Below are 20,821 nucleotides of genomic sequence, written 5' to 3' on the forward strand. Positions count from 1 at the left end.
ATAATTACTGTCCTACTCTCTCACACACACTATCGTACTCTCTCACAGACACTACTATAGTCACGCACACTTACTATCATATTCTCTCACACATACTATCATATTCTCTCACAAACACTACTATGGTCACACACGCTTATTATAATACTCTCTCACACATACTATCATACTCTCTCACACATACTATCATATTCTCTCACAAAAACTACTATGGTCACGCACGCTTATTATCATACTCTCTCAAAAACACTACTATGGTCACGCACATTTACTATCATACTCTCTCACAAACACTACTATAGTCACGCACACATACTATCATACTCTCTCACACATTACTATCATACTCTCTCACAGACACTACTATAGTCACGCACACATACTATCAGACTCTCTCACACTTACTATCATACTCTCTCACACTTACTATCATACTCTCTCACACATACTGTCGTACTATCTCACACATACTATCATACTCTCTCACACTTACTATCATACTCTCTCACACTTACTACCATACTCTCTCAAACATACTATCATACTCTCTCACAGACACTACTATAGTCACGCACACATACTATCATACTCTCTCACACATACTATCATACTCTCTCACACTTACTATCATACTCTCTCACACATACTATCATATTCTCTCACAGAAACTACTATGGTCACGCACGCTTATTATCATACTCTCTCAAAAACACTACTATGGTCACGCACATTTACTATCATACTCTCTCACAAACACTACTATAGTCACGCACACATACTATCATACTCTCTCACACATTACTATCATACTCTCTCACAGACACAACTATAGTAACGCACACATACTATCATACTCTCTCACACATACTATCATACTCTCTCACACATACTATCATACTCTCTCAAATATACTATCATACTCTCTCACACATACTGTCATACTCTCTCACACATACTATCATACTCTCTCACAGACAATACTATAGTCACTCACATTTACTATCATACTCTCTTACACTTACTATCATACTCTCTCACACTTACTATCATACTCTCTCACACATACTATCATACTCTCTCACACATACTATCATATTCTCTCACAAACACTACTATGGTCACGCACACATACTATCAAACTCTCTCACAAACACTACTATAGTCACGCACAATTACAATCATACTCTCTCACAAACACTACTATAGTCAAGCACACATACTATCATACTCTCTCACACACTACTATCATACTCTCTCACAGACACTACAATAGTCACGCACACTTACTATCATACTCTCTCACAAACTACAATCATACTCTCTCACAAACACTACTATAGTCACGCACACATGCTATCATACTCTCTCACAAACACTACTATTGTCGCGCACACATACTATCATACTCTCTCACAAACACTACTATAGTCACGCACACATACTATCATACTCTCTCACAGACACTCCTATTGTCACGCACACATACTATCATACCATCACAAACTCTACTATGGTCACTGTGATGGTAAAATTTATGTCTCAGGACTGACAGACTCTCCAATCCACATTAACCATTTGTATCACCCAGACACGATAATTGTTTTAAACTATTTACCTCTCAATTAACACTCAGACAAGATAATTGTTTTAACCTCCTGTTTCTTAATTATCACCAAGACTGCATCCTGCCCCCCCCCCCCCGGAGATGTGATTACACATCTTCAAGAACAAAGCCCCCCATCTTCAGGTATAAATACTCTGTATTTCTTTTGTCTGTATCTTTTCATACCATTGCCGCTGAATGGTGTGGACTGATCTTTTTCCTTGCAACGAAGAATAAAAACTTAGCCGGCCGGCAGAAAAAGTAAGTTTCTCTATTTCATTGCTCATCAGAGGTATTAGGAAGGAAGCGATTGAAAACTTCCATAACAGTTTGGCGTTGTTGACAGGACCCCGTGAGCAGCCGTTCAGGACGAGGCACGGAAAGCGACAGGCCAACCTGGAGAAATAGATCATTTCCAGCCTCCAAACCTCAATTAATTTGTGAGACGGGAGGGCTAACCGGTAACACGTCCTGAGTCGCTGCCACCGGGGTTCCAAGAACAGAGTTCAGCGAAGCTCGTCTGGTGAGTTTTGAAATATTGACTTAATACATTGTCTTTCAAATTTGGGTTTTAATTAGGCACATTTGAGTTTTTTCATGGTCTCCACAGTTGGCCAGCTTTTTGCCACTTGTAGCGTTGAGACGAAGTGGCCATGCTTTTTGTTACTTGTAGCAGTTTAAATAAGACGAAGTAATGTTACGGTGCTTGGATAAACAAGTAACGGGGCTTCTTTTTATTTTCTCTTTATTTCTATTCTTTCTCTTTTAAAACGAACACGTAATAATTCCGTTTGTTGCTTGTATCCTTTGGACAAAGAAAAAGAAGAAAAGAAAACACAAAAGGAAGGGGTTTTTTGCTGTTTGTGGCCAAAATACGAAACAGTTAGCATTTGTGACTTGGCATTTGAAAAAAGCACCCAGCACAGAGACGTCTGGACTGGATTTGTCGTACGGCCTCCCCATCCCCATTCGGCATGGGGAGTAGATTTTCCGTTGAGGTGGTTACGCCTCCGGAGGGGCCCATCGTAGAAATCATGAAAAAGAAATTTGGGGATAAAAGTTTAAATTATTTAAATGTATGGACGAATGAGCTCGGATTCCCAATAGGGGGGTCCCTTTGTTTAAAAAATATAGCAAAACTAGAAGAAAAACTTAAGAAAAGAGAACAAGAACTGAGAAGAAAAAACAAAATTTCAACTAAGAAATTAGAAATCATGGAAGGGCAAAAAGAATGTCTAGACATGTGGAAAGCTGAAGCAGAAAGACGAAATAAGAAACTGATGCAAAAACAACTCCCTTTTTCACGCAAAACAATTGAAACTAATGAGAAGGAACCTTTAACCACACAAAGGGCACCAGACCCGCAGATTTCTTCTTTGTATCCACAGTTGGCGGCTCTGAAGCTGGATCCAGACCTGGATGGCGGCCCACCTCTTCATTCTTCAGCTCCACCACCATATGCCAGTGGAAGAAATGGCGAAAAGTCCATCATGCCACAACTACATGCAGCTCATCCTGAAGTGTCTGTTCCACAACAAGACTCAGCAAACAGTCCCTCTTCTCCAATCGCACATAGACTACGCCATCCCAATAAAGATACAACGGTCAACATGCCCATGGTTGAAGTATCCGGACCGCAAGGAGCAACTTTAGTTTTTCGTCCCTGGACCTCGGATGACATCACAGCGGCTGCTCAGCATTTACCCAACCCCACAACATCAGGTAAAATGTTTGCTGAACAATTCCTCACATTCTGCCAAGAATTTAAACCCACCATGAATGAACTAAAGAGACTCCTGATCACCAAGATGAAACCCACAGACTGGCAAAAGATAGCTGGAAAATTCCCATCAAATGCTGACATCCGCTGCAAACACATCACCTGGGAAGATGAGTCTAATGCCCAGTATAGAGACGCTGTCCACCATCTCTGCAGTGCATTCATTCAAGCCTTCCCTGTAAAAGTTAACATGGAGAAAATCACCGCCTGCAAACAAAAGGATGGTGAAAACCCTGATGAATATCTCACCCGCCTGACAGAGGTATTCAACACCCACAGTGGCCTTCAACCACCTGGTGAGTTAAGCAATGCTCCAGATGTGTGGGAAATTCATCTCTGCAATTGTTTTTTAAGTGGACTAAAACCTAACATTGCCTCAGCTGTGAAAAAATCCTGTATTGGTTGGAATGATGCACGCATGTCTGAGCTTCGCAGACATGCCATACATGCTCATGACCAAATACTCTCAAGTAAAAGGGAAAAAGAAGAAAAAACACAGAAAGAAATGCACATGGCAGCAATAACCATGTATAACACAGTTCGAGAATACGAACAGAAAAACGATGAAGATAAAGAAAGAGGACGTGGCCGCAACAAGAACAGCCAATGGAAAACTCCAAGGGATGTCTGTTACCTCTGTGGGGGACGTGGACACTGGAAACGTGACTGTCACAAAAACACCTCATCGGCACTAGCAAACAAGTCGGACTGAAGGTGGTTGGGGGTTGCCAGAAGGGGATGGATTCCTGCTGAGAAGCCCAACCAACATGTGGATGGAGAGGAAGGTATCACACCACACTCACAGACACATGGTGACCACACTGATTCACAATCTATTGAGAGCTCTCACAGCACACATGCAATTGTCCTAACATATGTTCATTACACCTCTGATCATTTTAAGAAATTTCCAGAACACACACTGAACATCGCAGAACAAAACATTGTATTCTTAGTTGATTCAGGAGCCACACATTCAGTGATAAAAACTTCAGAATTCACAAAAAAGCCAAAGCTAAGTGGAAATAATGTGTATTCTATTGGTTCATCAGGTCAAACAATTAGAGAGAACATAACCGTCCCACTTAAATGTGTAGATGAGTCACATTCAAGTTTCCAACACGCATTCTTGCTCTCTGAAGTCTGTCCTATTAACCTGATGGGCAGGGACTTGATGTGCAAATTAGGTCTTTGTCTAATCTCAACCCCAGAAGGTGTCAGAGTCGTCAGGCTATCTGACCTGACACCAAATGCTTCGCACACCTTTGTCCACCACTCCCCAAACATGACATATGCATATCAATGGCAACTGCAACCACTAACAACCTTTCCTGAGTTTGTTTCAGCAAAAAACACAATTTCAACAGACTTGATGGCCAAAGAGGACCTGCAGTGTACCTCCCATCTGTCACCAGAATCTGACGAATCTTACGAGGAAAGCTGGTTAAGCGAGAGGTTTGACAAACTAACACTGACACACATTTTTTGGACAGAACATAAATGCGCTGTGTCAGTCTCTCTCACACCAGCTCAATGTAACATGTACAACATGGACTCGGTCCCACACATCCCTCTCGCAAAACACACATCAGATAATTGGGAAGATTTGGGCCAATTTGTGGAGTCATGTAAGCGTGCAGCCGATTGGCAAGAAACATCTGATCGATCTGTCCTTTTTTCACCTACACTGCAGTGCTACTCAAGAAGGTTGACATCTGTTGTGCACGCAGAAAGAACAATCCAGCTGATACCCAGAAGTACTTCCAAAACTTTTTCTTGCTTGTCCGAAGATCAATCCACACATATCGCAGCCCTACAAGAAGTTCCTAAGACACTTTGGGCTGTCGGTAAATATGATGTAGGCCTCATCAAAGATTGTGAACCTGTTATCATCACTCCAAAATCTGACTTTAGACCTTGCAAGGCTCAATATCCACTTAAACAAGAAGCCATCGATGGCATCACACCAGTCTTTGAGTCTCTTAAGACAACAGGAGTAATTGTTCCATGTAATGATTCGCCGGTACGCACACCTTTGTTTCCTGTCAAGAAGATCAGAGATAAAGGCCAACCAACAGAATGGCGTTTCGTTCAGGATCTGCAAGCAGTTAATGCAGCAGTCCAACCCAGGGCCCCACATGTTCCAAACCCTTACACCATCTTGTCTCAGGTTCCAAACAATGCAAAATTCTTTTCAGTGGTGGACCTTTCGAACGCCTTCTTCAGTGTTCCAATCCACCCAGACAGCCAATTCTGGTTTGCATTCAACTTCAATGGGCGAGGCTACACATTCACACGTCTGTGCCAAGGATACTGCGAAAGTCCCACCATCTACAATGAGGCTCTCAGACAAAGTCTAGAATCTCTTGTTCTCTCCCCAGGCACTGCCTTGCTACAGTATGTGGATGACCTCATGATCTGCAGTCCGACTAAAGAGCAGTGTGAAGCCAACACAGTCACACTCTTGAAACATCTGGCACAAACTGGTCACAAAGCCAGCTTGACAAAACTCCAATTTGTCCAGGAAAGGGTTGTCTTCTTAGGTCATGTCATCACTTCTGAAGGTAAAACTCTTTCACCAAAAAGAGTGGATGCAATTCAGAACCTTCCAAAACCCATCACAAAGAAGCAGATGATGTCATTTCTTGGTATGTGCTCTTACTGTCGACAATTCATTTCTAACTATGCCATTCTTGAAGCTCCACTTGCCTCCCTCATTCATGGCAAAGGCCTGCAAGCAAAACATGAGATCAAATGGACTCCTGAAGCAGAACAATCTTTCACAGAACTAAAACTTGCTTTACAAAGCACTCCAACTTTGGGCCTGCCTGACCCTACCAGACCATTCACTCAAACAGTAGATGAAAAAGATGGATGTATGACTTCTGTTTTGTTACAGGATCATGGAAATAAGCTGCGGCCTGTAGCTTATTTTTCTTCAAAACTGGACCCCGTGGCTGCAGGTCTCCCAAGATGTATCAGATCTGTGGCGGCAGCTGAAAAGGCAGTTATGGCCTCCAGAGACATTGTGGGCTATTCTGAAGTAACTCTCCTGGTCCCACATGCTGTGTCCATGATTCTACTTGAACAAAAAACTTCCCATCTCTCCACAGCACGCTGGCTACGATACAACACAGTACTTTTAGAAATGTCTAACATTACTGTCAAACGCTGTAATGTGTTGAACCCTGCCACTCTGCTCCCCACACCAGACGATGGAGAACAGCATAACTGTGTTGCCATCCTCCAACAGGCTTGCACACCAAGACCTGATCTACAAGAAACACCATTAACAAATCCTGATTTGGTTCTCTTTGTAGATGGATCAGCTTCACGGGACCCACAAACTGGTCACAACAGAGTTGGGTTTGCTGTTGTCACTAACCATGAAACTCTTCTCTCCAGCTCTCTCCCCCCTCACTATTCGGCACAGGCGGCAGAACTGATAGCTTTGACAGAGGCATGCAGACTAGCTAACAACAAAGCAGTAACCATCTACACTGATTCCAGATATGCGTTTGGTGTTGTGCATGATTTCGGCACTCTGTGGAAACACAGACAATTCCTAAAATCTAACGGAAAACCCATTCTACATCATGACAAAGTCGCAGCTCTTCTTGATGCCATCTTGCTCCCAAAGTCTATTGCTGTTTGTAAATGCCTTGCTCACACTAACCACACAGATCCTGTTTCTCAAGGAAATGCACGGGCCGATGCTGCTGCAAAAAGAGCCACTCTCCAATCCACATTAACTGATACTCTGTTGGTATCAATTCCTGACTCTATTCCCACATCTCTTACAGCTGTACAGTCTTTTGCCACTCCACAGGAAAAAGCGCTGTGGAGCCGCTGCGGTGCCACACAGAAGGAAGATGTGTGGCGAGGACCTGATAATAAACCTTGCCTGCCTAAACATTTTTTCCCTCATTTCGCAAAATTGACACATGGATTGGACCATGTGTCAAAAGGGGGGATGATGGATGCCATAACCCAACACTGGTTCACCAAAGGATTTTCAGTTCATGCGCAGAAGTTCTGTCAATCGTGTATGGTTTGTGCAACGCATAACGCAGGTAAAACCAAAACAATCACACACGCCGCTCACCCATCACCAGACAGACCATTCGAACACTTAATGATGGATTTCATAGAACTGTCACCATCAGAAGGAAAGAAGTACTGCCTAGTAATAGTTGACATGTGGTCAAAATGGATTGAAGTATTTCCAGCAAAACACCAGAGTAGCCAAGTGGTAGCAAAGGCTCTGCTAACAGAGATTATTCCCAGATGGGGAATACCAACTAAACTGAGCAGCGATAATGGCTCTCACTTTGTCAATTCTGCCATAACCCAAATCAGTGAATTTCTTGCTATTGACCTCAGACAACATTGTGCATATCACCCCGCCAGTGGAGGTGCTGTTGAACGAGAAAATGGCACTCTAAAATCAAAATTGGCCAAGTGTTGTGAGGAAACAGGACTGCCATGGACAAAAATCTTGCCTATTGTTCTAATGCATATGAGAATGCGAAAACGATCTAGAGTAAACATGAGTCCCTTTGAAATTCTTTTTGGCAGACCTCCATCTCTGGGAGTAGAACCTGTAACCAGGCCACTCCCCTCCACTGGCCTATGTGAGGACAATATGTTACAGTATTGCAAAAACTTATCCTCTTCTCTCTCTCAGATCTCGCAGCAGGTGAAATCAGCCCTCCCACCACCAGCTTCCACATCACTCCATGACTTCCAGCCTGGCGACTGGGTGGTGATAAAGGACCTAAGAAGGAAGCACTGGCACTCCAAACGGTGGCGAGGTCCATTCCAGGTGCTTCTGACGACACATACCGCTGTGAAGATAGCCGAGAGGGCAACGTGGGTTCACGCCAACCACTGCAGGAAGATCCCCGAGCCAACGGAGGAGCCCAGCCGCCAACCTGAACGACACGAGGACGAGCAGAGGCCGAGGAGGACGGACGAGGACGGACGACACGAGGACGAGCAGAGGCCGAGGAGGACGGACGGTGCAAGGACGCACAGACGCCAAAGAGGACGGTGCAAGGACGCACAGACGCCGAGGAGGACAACACGAGGAATCAACTCTGTCAATTCAACAAACACCAACTAGTCGTGTTCCACCCAACTCCACCATGCATCACCTGATTCTGATGCTGTCGTGTTTGGCACAGCTGATGGAGGCTTACACCTACGAACCTGCCAGGACTGTCACTTTGACTGTGGGACAAAGTGCAACATTCATCTGCCTCGTTTACCCTGAAATTTGGCGATCGGGACGGGTTCAGGCATATTATGCCAAGTATGACAAATACCTATGCAGAGACCCCTGCGGCCCACACGATTGGCACTTGATCCTTGCCGCCACGGACAAAGCCCTTGCTCCGAACAGAGATCCCCGCTTCACAATAACAAAAGTCCCAAATTCAAACGGAGCTCAAATTACCATCTCTGATGTCAGGCCCACTGATGCAGGCACGTATTGGTGTGGAATTGAATATCCAAGCTCGGATATGTACAGACAACTCACAGTCCTAGTCAGTGGACCACCAGACCCAACTGAAGCAACACCTAACATGCTGTCAGGTGTTAATATTGTCTCTGTAACATCTGCAATGGAAGACAACCACTCCAGCTTCAACGTTGCAGATCCCAAAGACAACATGGTTCAGCAAGCCCTCAGACGATGTAATGACAACAGTGCGTGCGCTCTAGCTCTTTTACACAAAAAGGAGCTGAATATTCCTGGTGACTGTTGGGTGTGCCATGCCTTAACAGCTAGGTGGCAAGCGAAACCTCTAACAGCAAGTGTTGTATTACAAGGTCATATGAAAGAATCTTGGGGCAGAGAAGATCACGGTAAATGCACCGTTCCCCTGGGAATGATGATGTTGTTAATTGCTGGTCAACAAATCAGAAATAATGCCCCGGTGTCTCCACATCCCAATATTACCTGTGCGGACTCCCGTTCAACCCCGACTAACTTGGCATTTGAGGTCCCTCTACAGCATGCAGAGACTTGTGTTTGTTCAACATCATCATCAGGGCCTCATCTAGGCCAATCAAGTTGTCAAACTAGAATATTTGTGAATACTACAACTCCAACTACTTGTTCTCACAGATGGACTAATAACACCATGACAAGATTTACCTGTCCCTTTAGACAACTGTCATCCCAACCAGGAATAATGTGGTCTTGTGGTAGAAAGGCCTATCATGATTTGCCACCTCTATTTCAATGGTCTGGCTGTTGTCATCCATCAATTGTTGCAACTGATACAAAAGTCTTCCATAAGAAGGCTCCTGTCACCAGCATTCAAACCACCACACGTTTTCAAGCTCACAGGAAAATTACTGGTGTTCCTTTCAAATATGATGGTTATGTACTAGCTGATCCCTGGACTACCCCCAACGCTAATGTGGGGTGGTCTCTATTTCTAGGAGGCGGGACAGCTGCGGCCCTAAACAAAATCAATGGACTCGCTTGGTCGGTACTTTCCTTAGCAAATCAAACTGAAGCCGCTCTCACTTTGATGAACACAGAAATGTTTGCTATTAGAACAGCAGTTATCCAACACAGACTGGCTCTTGATATCATTCTAGCTGAGAAAGGAGGTGTTTGCAAAATACTTAACATCTCTTGTTGTTTTTATGTCCCCGACGAGTACGAAAATATTACCAACATCATTGAACATATGCAAGATGCCATTCAAACTCCTCCTGCAGTAAATGACTCATGGTTTTCTTGGCTGGAATCTTTGGGCCAAGGATGGCCAGCATGGTTTTTAACAATGATAATCCCTTATGTAGTGATTTTCTTTTTGCTCTGCACCCTCATTCCATGCATATGGAAATGCCTGTCTAATGTGCTCATGAAAGGAATGACTCCTTCCTCCACATATGTTCATGCCGATGCCAATTATGCTGATCAAAATTCAACCTCTCTTCATATTCCTGACCCTGATCATTACCCCAGCTCAGACTCTGACTCTGATGTTGACATTCTGTAAATTTTATTTTATTTTGGTTGCTTTGTTTGTTTTGTTTTGATCTCCTCTAAACAACTGCCATGATGATACATTTTGAAATCTGCGTGAATTAGCGTATCGGATACTAAGTTGTGACTATTTCTTTTCTTTTATTTTATTTGTTTATTCATTTTTATTTTTAATTTTTTTACTCCCATTTCATTTAGCTTTCTTCATTTATTTTATTTTTCTTCAGTTTGTTTTCTGATAATGATTAATTAATAATCAAAAGGGAGAATTGTGATGGTAAAATTTATGTCTCAGGACTGACAGACTCTCCAATCCACATTAACCATTTGTATCACCCAGACACGATAATTGTTTTAAACTATTTACCTCTCAATTAACACTCAGACAAGATAATTGTTTTAACCTCCTGTTTCTTAATTATCACCAAGACTGCATACTGCCCCCCCCCGGAGATGTGATTACACATCTTCAAGAACAAAGCCCCCCATCTTCAGGTATAAATACTCTGTATTTCTTTTGTCTGTATCTTTTCATACCATTGCCGCTGAATGGTGTGGACTGATCTTTTTCCTTGCAACGAAGAATAAAAACTTAGCCGGCCGGCAGAAAAAGTAAGTTTCTCTATTTCATTGCTCATCAGAGGTATTAGGAAGGAAGCGATTGAAAACTTCCATAACAGTACACATACTATCATACTCTCTTACAAAGACTACTATAGTCACATACACATACTATCATACTATCATATACTATCTCTATTCTATCACCTCTGACAGAGTGGGACTTGTGGGTTCCTTCTGTGTAGTTTATTGTTAGCTTTTTATATAGCTTGTTATATCTTCATTTGTAAGTCGCTTTGAATAAAAGCATCTGATAAATATATAAACATACTATCATACTCTCTCACAAACACTACTATAGTCACACACACTTACTTTCTGTCAGAATCGGGCAGGACACAGAACACAGATGCAGGTTCTTTCAGTATGAGACAGTTTTTTAAATAAACCTCTCATGGGTCTCCTGACAGAGAAAACAAGGGGCTATTAAATCCTAATACACTATCCTCAATAATTAGGCTTGAGGCTAGAGTGACTATAAAACTTAATGCAAATCAAACTCACTCCACGCCAGGAGGAAAACGAAAGACTATAAAAGATCATCTTTAAACTCTACGCACTCGTCTAACGAGGCGGAACAAACAAATGACGCTTTCCCGAAAACACAGGCACTATGAAACTTTACAGAAAACAAAACACTCTATGAAGGCTCTATGAAATTACAAATCAATAAACGTAACCGCTCCTTTAACGGAGGTGCTATGAAACATTATCAACAAAATATCACTCCCAAATTGAGGAAACCAAAACAGACTATGAACTTTAAACCAATCTAAACTATGACAATGGTTCAAAACTTTACAAACAAAAGATCTCTCTGAAGGAGGAACGCTCAACTTCAAAGGACAAGGTAATCGCGACTATGGAACACTGGAAATGGCTAGGATGACGAACTCTCATAAGATAGTAGCGACACACTGGCACAAGACAAGGGAGACGCAGACTATTTGAACACACGGGGAGCCAAGGGAACAAGTGGAAACACTTGGGAATCAGGGAAGACAGACATTTGACACGGGAGGAAGAGCAAGATACCTGAAAAGAGAGGGAAGTTAATATTTCAAAATAAAACCGGAAATGACGAGACAACACCTATTTCAAAACAAAGTGTGAATGAACCCTGACACTATCATACTCTCTTACACGCTAATATGGATGGAACAACATGATAGTGAATGTTTGACAGAATGATATGGGATGTGTGCGAGTATAGTAGTATGTGTGAGAGAGACTTTGATTGAAACAGAAGTCAACTAGAATTTTCACTTTCTGATTGGCTCATCGCGGGTGTAGGTACCGGATGTACCTCTCGAGTAGGATGTCTAGCCTCCTCTAAGATTACCAATTTGCTTGGATGTAACATGTGAAAATGGTCGACCGGGACCGTGTCAATGAGGCAGTTGGACTTTTAAATAAAATTTTAACCTCCTCCAATGTGATAACAACAATGTCGGAAATTCCAAAAGTAATCAACAGCCGTCACGTAGCGCGGTGTGATGAGGAAATGCGGCGGATCTTCAGACCTGGAGCAACAGGTGTAACAGGGTAGAGCGGATCTTCTCAAGCAAACCTTAAAGGCAACCAAGCAAATCAACCTCGATTTCAAACACAACAGTACTTTGGCGGATGGGCTTCCAGCAGGTTGAGAAGGAGGTAAGGTAATTTCATAAAGTGGATTAATTGAACTTTATGGACTGTTTAATAGCATGATAGAGTATGATAGTAAGTAGTGTTTGTAAGAGAGTATGATGTAACACGTGAGAGCAAATATGAATTATTTCCTCAACGGCCTCTCGTAGAAGAAACTGAGCTGCACGACACGATTCTGCACGATTATCATTACCATTTGAAAAAAAAAAAGTTTCATCATCATATCTTAACAAGGTCATATGTTCATATTCACATGACATGTCATCGTTAAATGTTGTGTATAGAGTTTTGTGATGTTCCATTTGTCAATGTTCGAGTGTTGTTTGGTTGTATATTGTTATTGTCTATTTGTTATGTTTTTATTTTCCAAAAGACTTTTTGTTTCCTTATTTGGTTAATTAAGGAAATTAAGGAAAAAACACATTTATAATATATATATATTTTTTTTTTTTTGTTTGCTTTTCAACTAAGCTGTTCTTTGCCATTGTCAAGTTCAGAGAAGTTCAGAGGTCGGTTACCACAGAGGGAATGGAGCCATAAGAAGAAGTTTCCCATCGATAAAGTTATGAGTTACAAACAGAATCAGATGGGTATTTTGCTTCTTTAAGCTTAAAACGGTGGATTCACAAGATGTTGAAGGTTAATTATTCAATTTTATTCTATTAAGGGTTTAAGTCGTGTATTATTTTGTTTTATTATCATTATATAAAATTTGTTAGTAATGTTTTATTTGTTTAGTATTTTCTTTTCTAAATTAGCTTTTGAATAGATTTTTTTTAGTTAGCTTAAATTTTATAGTTAGCTTTTTAAATCACTGATAAGCAATTCAAGGGGGATAAGTGGGAGCGAGTGCCTTACCACTGCTCACTATTGCTAATGTCCGATAATGAGTCCGCTGTCTTTCTGTGAGTCAGCCAACTTGAGTCAGTGAATCGATTCAACCGAATCATCTGACTCCGCTGTGTTTCTTGGGAGTTTGCTGTCTTTCTGTGAGTCAGCCAACTTGAGTCAGTGAACCGATTCAACTGAATCATCTGAATCTGCGGTGTCTTTTTGGTGAGTTTGCTGTCTTTCTGTGAGTCAGCCAACTTGAGTCAGTGAACTGATTCAACCGAATCATCTGAATCTGCGGTGTTTCTGGTGAGTTTGCTGTCTTTCTGTGAGTCAGCCAACTTGAGTCAGTGAACTGATTCAACCGAATCATCTGAATCTGCGGTGTTTCTGGTGAGTTTGCTGTCTTTCTGTGAGTCAGCCAACTTGAGTCAGTGAACCGATTCAACCGAATCATCTGAATCTGCGGTGTTTCTGGTGAGTTTGCTGTCTTTCTGTGAGTCAGCTAACTTGAGTCAGTGAACCGATTCAACCGAATCATCTGAATCTGCGATGTTTCTGGTGAGTTTGCGGTCTTTCTGTGAGTCAGCTAACTTGAGTCAGTGAATCGATTCAATCGAATCATCTGAATCTGCGGTGTTTCTGGTGAGTTTGCTGTCTTTCTGTGAGTCAGCTAACTTTAGTCAGTGAACCGATTCAACCGAATCATTTGAATCTGCGGTGTCTTTTTGGTGAGTCCACTCACTCACTCTGTGTTCTTAGCAGCAGCCAGCCAAAGGAATTGAAGGATCCAAGTTAATGGAGTCCTCTGACTCGTGATTCCTGATTCAGAACAAAGATTTGAATCATTAACCCAGGTGATTTAGGAACAAATCTAATAAGAACCTAAAATAATTTTCTAGTTACTTGAAAAATAGTCCAACGCTGTTTAAGCTCTGGTGCTGTTGGTCAAAATGCCCCAAATGTTGGGATGCACTGGATGCTTAAGTTCTTGTAGGCAAACTCCATTTGATTGGACTGCACACGTTTTTTTTATAACTATTTTATCCTGAATTGACTTTTTTTATAATAATAAAAAATTGGGTCAGATACCAAATGCGGTCAACTTGAAGGAACCAAAATTTAATTACCCATTAAACAACAAACGGGTATTACTGAAAACGAGAAGAAAATGTAACGAATACTTGTAACTTCTGTACTCTTCAAAATAGTACGTATAGAAAATACACAAGCTTGTTGCTTTTACATATAATATTATAATAACAGCAAGACCACTTTGATCTTTTGTGATATACAAATTGACACAAGTGGACCACATGCGTATATATGCAAATGTAAATATGTTTAGGCACAAAAAAATAAGACCTCCAAAAAGAGCTTTACAAGATAAGTGAGTGCCTTTTAAACCCTCAGTTTCCACAGCATACTCGAATCCTCCTAGTTGCCTTCCCCCCTCTGGCTGTCTGTTTCTCTCTCCCTCCAGAGAGATAGTGAGAGCCTTCAAAAGAGCTTGGCATCCAACTGAGAAACAAGCTGAGGTGAGAGAGGAGAGACACTGAGCATTGCCAGCGTGCAGCGATAATTGCAGGCAGAGAGGAAAAGACTGAGGGCCCCCTTTAGACAGATTTTCAAAGAAAAAAGATAACAAGAGGATTAAAAAAGAAGCTCAGCTACATTGAAGTTCAAACTAAGTTAAGATGTCCAAGTAAAGTTCAGAGGGAACATTTAAACAAAGATAGACTTTTTTGCCTTTCATACTTTTTTATATAGCTCATCTTGATACTTAATCACACCACAGGGAGGAATAAACATGCGAATGTTAGATTCTGTCCGCCAACACACATATCTAAACAACCAGTCATCACAAAAACTGAACTGTCTTCATCTAAAATGCAGAACATATTCTTAAGCTGTACTTTGTGTGTGTACGTGTGTGTGTTTGGGGTTTGAGCTGTGAGCACTTGAGGCTACACTGCTATTTATAGCTGTCATTGGCAGACTTTGATGGGGACACTGAGTTGTATGAGGACAGACTGTTAGAGATACAATGAAAGAAAATATTTGGTAGAACTTCATGAAGTGTGTCTGCTGTTTTACTTAAGCACAACCATCCTACTGAACAAATAGCACACAGTTACTGCCTTCTCATAAGCTTTCATAATGCTTTATCTAACCTATTACTGAATGCCCTGTTTTTACTGTCTTCTTTTTTTGGTGTGCTGATCAGGTAAAAGTCTTAAATAGAGTCTGTCACCTGGGTTCTCCTTTTTTGTGCCCTTTTTAAAAGTCTACACCTTCGTATGAGTGTAGACTTCATGAAGCATCGCATCATGAATGGACAGCCTGTTTTCCAGCGTTTGTGCTATCTGTGTGCAGTTTCACCGTTCCCCACATCAATAACTGGAGACGCTTTGTTTTTAGGATTGCTTGATGGTGACCTTAATCTGTCACATTGTATCACGTCAATGTCTGTTTTTTCACATGAGCACGCATACACACATAGTATATACACATAGCATAAACTGTGTAGGGGATCACTCTTGAGTCAAGCCCAAAAACACACACACTTAGTCCTTGTGTTGCATCATCACTGTGCCTGATGATGCATTGGTATATTGTTGTATTTCTCCAAATATGGCATCTTTTTAACATGTTGTTTTCTGCAGTAACTTTAAACCAACCTTGACAATCACATTGTTTGCAGGTCAGTCACTTACACTTGTACTGAAGCGGCCCTAAGGACAACCTGGAATTTAGTGCCGTAACTGTTCCCATTGGGAGGTTATCAAGAAAAAGTATTTTTGTTACTGTCATTTTTGCCAAGTAGAGAGCCTTAAGCCACTTGGAACAGCTATTGCTTAAAGGGGAACTCACCGAGAACAGTTTGGTGAAAGTCGGAGTCCTTCGGAAGCTATTTAGATAACTCGTGATCGGCGTATATCTATATAAGGGATGAGTGAACGGGGCAAAAACAATGCAGCCTCTAAATAAGGCATTATCTGTCTTTATTTCACCAATACTTTAAGACGAAGATAAGTTTTTGTTTGATCAGTTTAGTTTTTTGGTGTTCCGGCTCGGTAGCATTTTGTGTTACACATTAAGAATAAATCATTTCAAGTTTCCTTTTACCTCCAGCTTTCATCGATCTCTACATTTGGGTCCTCATCTCTCCACCATCCACCAAATTGTAACAAATTTTCGGAAAAGCCACAAAAAGAAATGTGAATCAACTAATGCAATGCAAATATTCTAGAATTCGCAGTGTTGACAAAGGGAGGCGGTATAGCGTTTAGGGTCACAATTCAATGAAAAAAATAGTCATCCTAACCAGAAAGAAAACATGTGGAGAAAAAGAAGAACGGCCATGGAGGACACTCACAAGAGGAAATTGGAGAGCTCTCCTTCAGGAATTACTCATGTATGGGGAATATCTTGGACGCTAGTCAGACATGTAAATTTATTCTTTAGCTTATTTCGCTTTAGCTTTAGTCTATTTCTTCAGCTTAGACTGGAAACAGCTTGTGTTTCCCATCATTCGGATATTTGTCAAGTGTGATTCACAAAGTTGTTTCCACTCCACTGGAATTAAGCATAAATCCACCTCAAGTCAGAGCAGAAACTTTTTTTTCCATATTAGTGGAAGTTTTGAGGTTGTTTCCTCTTAAGATTACATTTGTCAGGGCAGAGCAAAATGAAATGTTAAGTGAAACTAAAGGCAGTAACTATGATAACCATTTATTTGAGGCATGAATACTGCCTTTCCTCAAATGCTAAATATAAAATTGATTTGTTGAGAATTTGCAAAGCTCTTCACCCTGGTCTAGCTTAGACATTAGATTAAACCATGTGTGGCATGACAAATACTCACAAACCCACCAGTTTCTATCATTCAACTTAGTACAGCTAGATATGTGCCTGTGCTGCTCTGACACTACTGGCACAGAGCCCATCTTAGCCTCTTTCATGTATATAATCTGCTTCCCAATTGCTACTTCTGGTACGTTCATTCTGTATGCTTCTCCCCTTCCTCCAGTGTGTTTATCTCTTTTTGTGTGTGAGCCAATATATGAGCGTATCTCTACCACATATCCACACACCCTCTCAGCTCTGGGCTGCCTTCCTGCAGATTCATCATTAATTCATCCAGTTTCTTTGCGTTCCCCCTCTTCTTCGCCTTCACATGCCCTCATTGTCCCTGCCTTTTTAACAACCCACTAGATTCTTTACACCTGCACTACTTTTAGATTGAATAGCTTTTCTCTTGTACACTTCCTCCTGTGTAACTCCTGTGTTTCTCCTTAAAAATAGATGACCGACTCTGAAGTCTTTAACAGAAAAGGAGAACATTTTGTTTGAGGTTTTCTGTGCACCAAAGGAATTGCTGGAAGAATTTTCTCTGTATATTATGTATAATTTATTGTTTCTATTTAGTGTTTCTATATTCTAAGTTTGCACAGTGTTTGCATTGCATTGCATGGCATAATTATACATTTCCAGTATATTTGATTCTTCCGGGGAAAATGACATCAACCAGAATGAGATGTTGGCTTGTTTAACCTGCTTCCCACAGGAATAAGATACAGAACAAACAAGCTCACATGAGATCAACAACCACGACCAGCCAGCTCCCACTAGAGTCAGTTTTAGAATCACCAATTAATCAAACATGCAGGTTTTTTGATAGTGAGAAGTAAATGGTGAGAACCCATGTGTGCACAGGGAAAACATACAAACCTGTGACAGAAAGGTCCCAGCTGGGATTCAAACCAGGAACATTCCTGCTGTGAAGCGATAATGCCAACCATCACACCACCATACAGCCCTAACAACAAGCTAAATGATAAACACAGTTGACCAGTTCATTGCAACAGCGACACACAAAATCTACCAATAGTACTGCAATATAGCAGAGGTCACAAACAAGCAGACCCGTGGAAGGTCAAGGTAACCTAATCTAACAGCACAGCTTGTTATGTGTAATCTGACAAAGCTTGAAGCATAGAGATGACTTTACTTCACATGACGACACCAAGGCCACCATCGCAGAAGTGTTATAACAAGGCCTTGACATGTCACTAACCAAAACTTGACTGACCAAATATGTAATGTGTTGAAAAGCCAATTCTACCTCCCACAAATAGAACTGAAGAACGCTTTTTTATCACACTGGGAGGCTCTGCCAAATTATTGTGGTATACTGCATGCTTCACAGCGTTGTAGTGCCAGTTAAAGAGCTGAGAGATTGGGACGCAGACTTAGGGGCAAACGCTGAACACGCGGGCTGGTGATGGACGACAGACAAGGAAGGGTTCAGTAAGGACTTCTGTTTTTTTCTTTCTCTTTAACACACAATAGCAGCTTTTGGTGGACAAATTCTTTTTTTCACCAGAGGTAAATGACTCACTGAAAATGTCAGTATTTGATGCTGTAGAAAAAAGAATGGGTTGACTTAAACTGTATGTAGTGAGAATGAATAGCAGCCTGGGCAGTGTTTTTATATCTGTCATTCTCGATTTGTAGCTACATGTAACAAGGATTTGTTTTTACATTAGCTGAATGATAACGGTAATGTCTGTAAAAACCTTTAAAAACCACAGCTAAAACCTTTAATCAGGATAACAATACAAACAAACACTTTATTAGTGAGTCACAGTGTTTCAACACGAGCTGTTTGGATAAGATGGAGGCAGAGAATGCAATGTTGGTATTTTTTTAACACGGTTTAGCTGACTTTGGCGTTGACAACACTGAGCGTTGTTGATAAATGGCAGATTTCTGTGGATGAGTAGTTGTAGACATCAACTGCAGCATGTTTTAGGTTAAATTATGTTTCTTAAAAGTATTATTTTCTACAATATCTGTCTGCATAACTCATGCTTCTTTTAATATTGGGAAATTAATGTGATTTTTCATGTGTCACCCCAATAGCTCCAGCTTACAACTGAGGGAACGTTTCAAGACCTCTTAAAGACTCTTTCAGCATTTTCAAAAGAAGATTAGCAGGTTTCTTTGATCAAATCTTATCCCATAATTCTACCCTAACACAAAAATGGATGCAATTCAGATGAAGAACAACTAATTGTTCATCCATACTCCATAAACATGTAGTGGAGGTGTTTGGTAACTATGACAAATGACACTAGTTAAAAATGTCTGATGACTATATGAAAAATGGTTTATCCTTTCTCATATACATTATCAGGTGGTACCTGGACAATGAGAAAAACATCTCAGCCTGGATGGATAATGAATTAAATTCTTTGTTGTCCTATTTTTTTCTTAGTTCCCAAGGAAAGGGAAAGGAGGGGAAAAAGTAAAACAACTACAGGTTTATCTGTATTATTTAGTGTTATTTGTAAATCAAGATGTATGAAGCCGGGCATTTTTAGGTTCTGAATTACTATTCCAGATAAATTTGAGTGTGGTTGTTAATATAAACAACACCTATGAGAGTATCCTGTCCTGTTTTGCAGGTGACAACTGTGCTAACCTACAAATAAAAGTACGACCAGTACAATTTAATGACTTGCTGTGCATGAATGTGTTAAAATGAACGTGTTCATAGGTGGCACTCATATTCTCTGTAAACTAACTGAACAAGGCCATTTTTGATGATGGTGAAGAGAGCGCAGCTCTTTTTTTAATCATTAAACAACATTCTTGTCGATAGTGAATGTCTCATGCTAAATTGTGTGTAAGCCATAGACATAGGATTTCTGCAGAATCCACAGGCATAAATATATAAGGATTGCAACTGCATTACTACATTTAAAAAACGTCTATGACGTTAAAATGTACCACCATCTTTATTGCCATTTGACAGAAGAAAAAATGCAAAAAGAAAAAACTGGCTGGGAAACAACAGGGATGGCTTGTAGAGTAGAGGAAAAGTGATACATTTAAGGGTGTGTTAAACTGCCAAAGTTGTTTTAACTGTTTCAAGAATACAGTAATTGCATGCCACAAAGTAAAGTCATGCAGTGCACAGTACATGTGAGTAATTATTTGGCAGGTAAAAGCCTGGCTGTGACTTCTCAGTGGGCATCATTTAAATGTTTCTTTTGTTTATGGCCAAAACTTGTTTTTTTCTAGTTTTGTGGAACAAAAGTCTTACTGAAACAGCACAGAGCTCCACTCAAAATGAATAACAAAGTTCCTCCAACATGACTGAGAAGAAATCATATTTATGCAACTCTTTCCAATATTGTGTCGAACCGCTTTTATTTTTAAAATAGTTGGCTCTGCTCTGTATCACCACTGTTGATAAGTCAGATCAGCATGTTTTAAGGCCTTATTTCTATTATTTCGCTGCAGCATTCCCATTTTA

The sequence above is a fragment of the Leuresthes tenuis genome, unplaced genomic scaffold (assembly GCF_036924035.1).
Source record: "Leuresthes tenuis unplaced genomic scaffold, fLeuTen1.0.hap1 SCAF_7, whole genome shotgun sequence".
Lineage (NCBI taxonomy): Eukaryota > Metazoa > Chordata > Actinopteri > Atheriniformes > Atherinopsidae > Leuresthes > Leuresthes tenuis.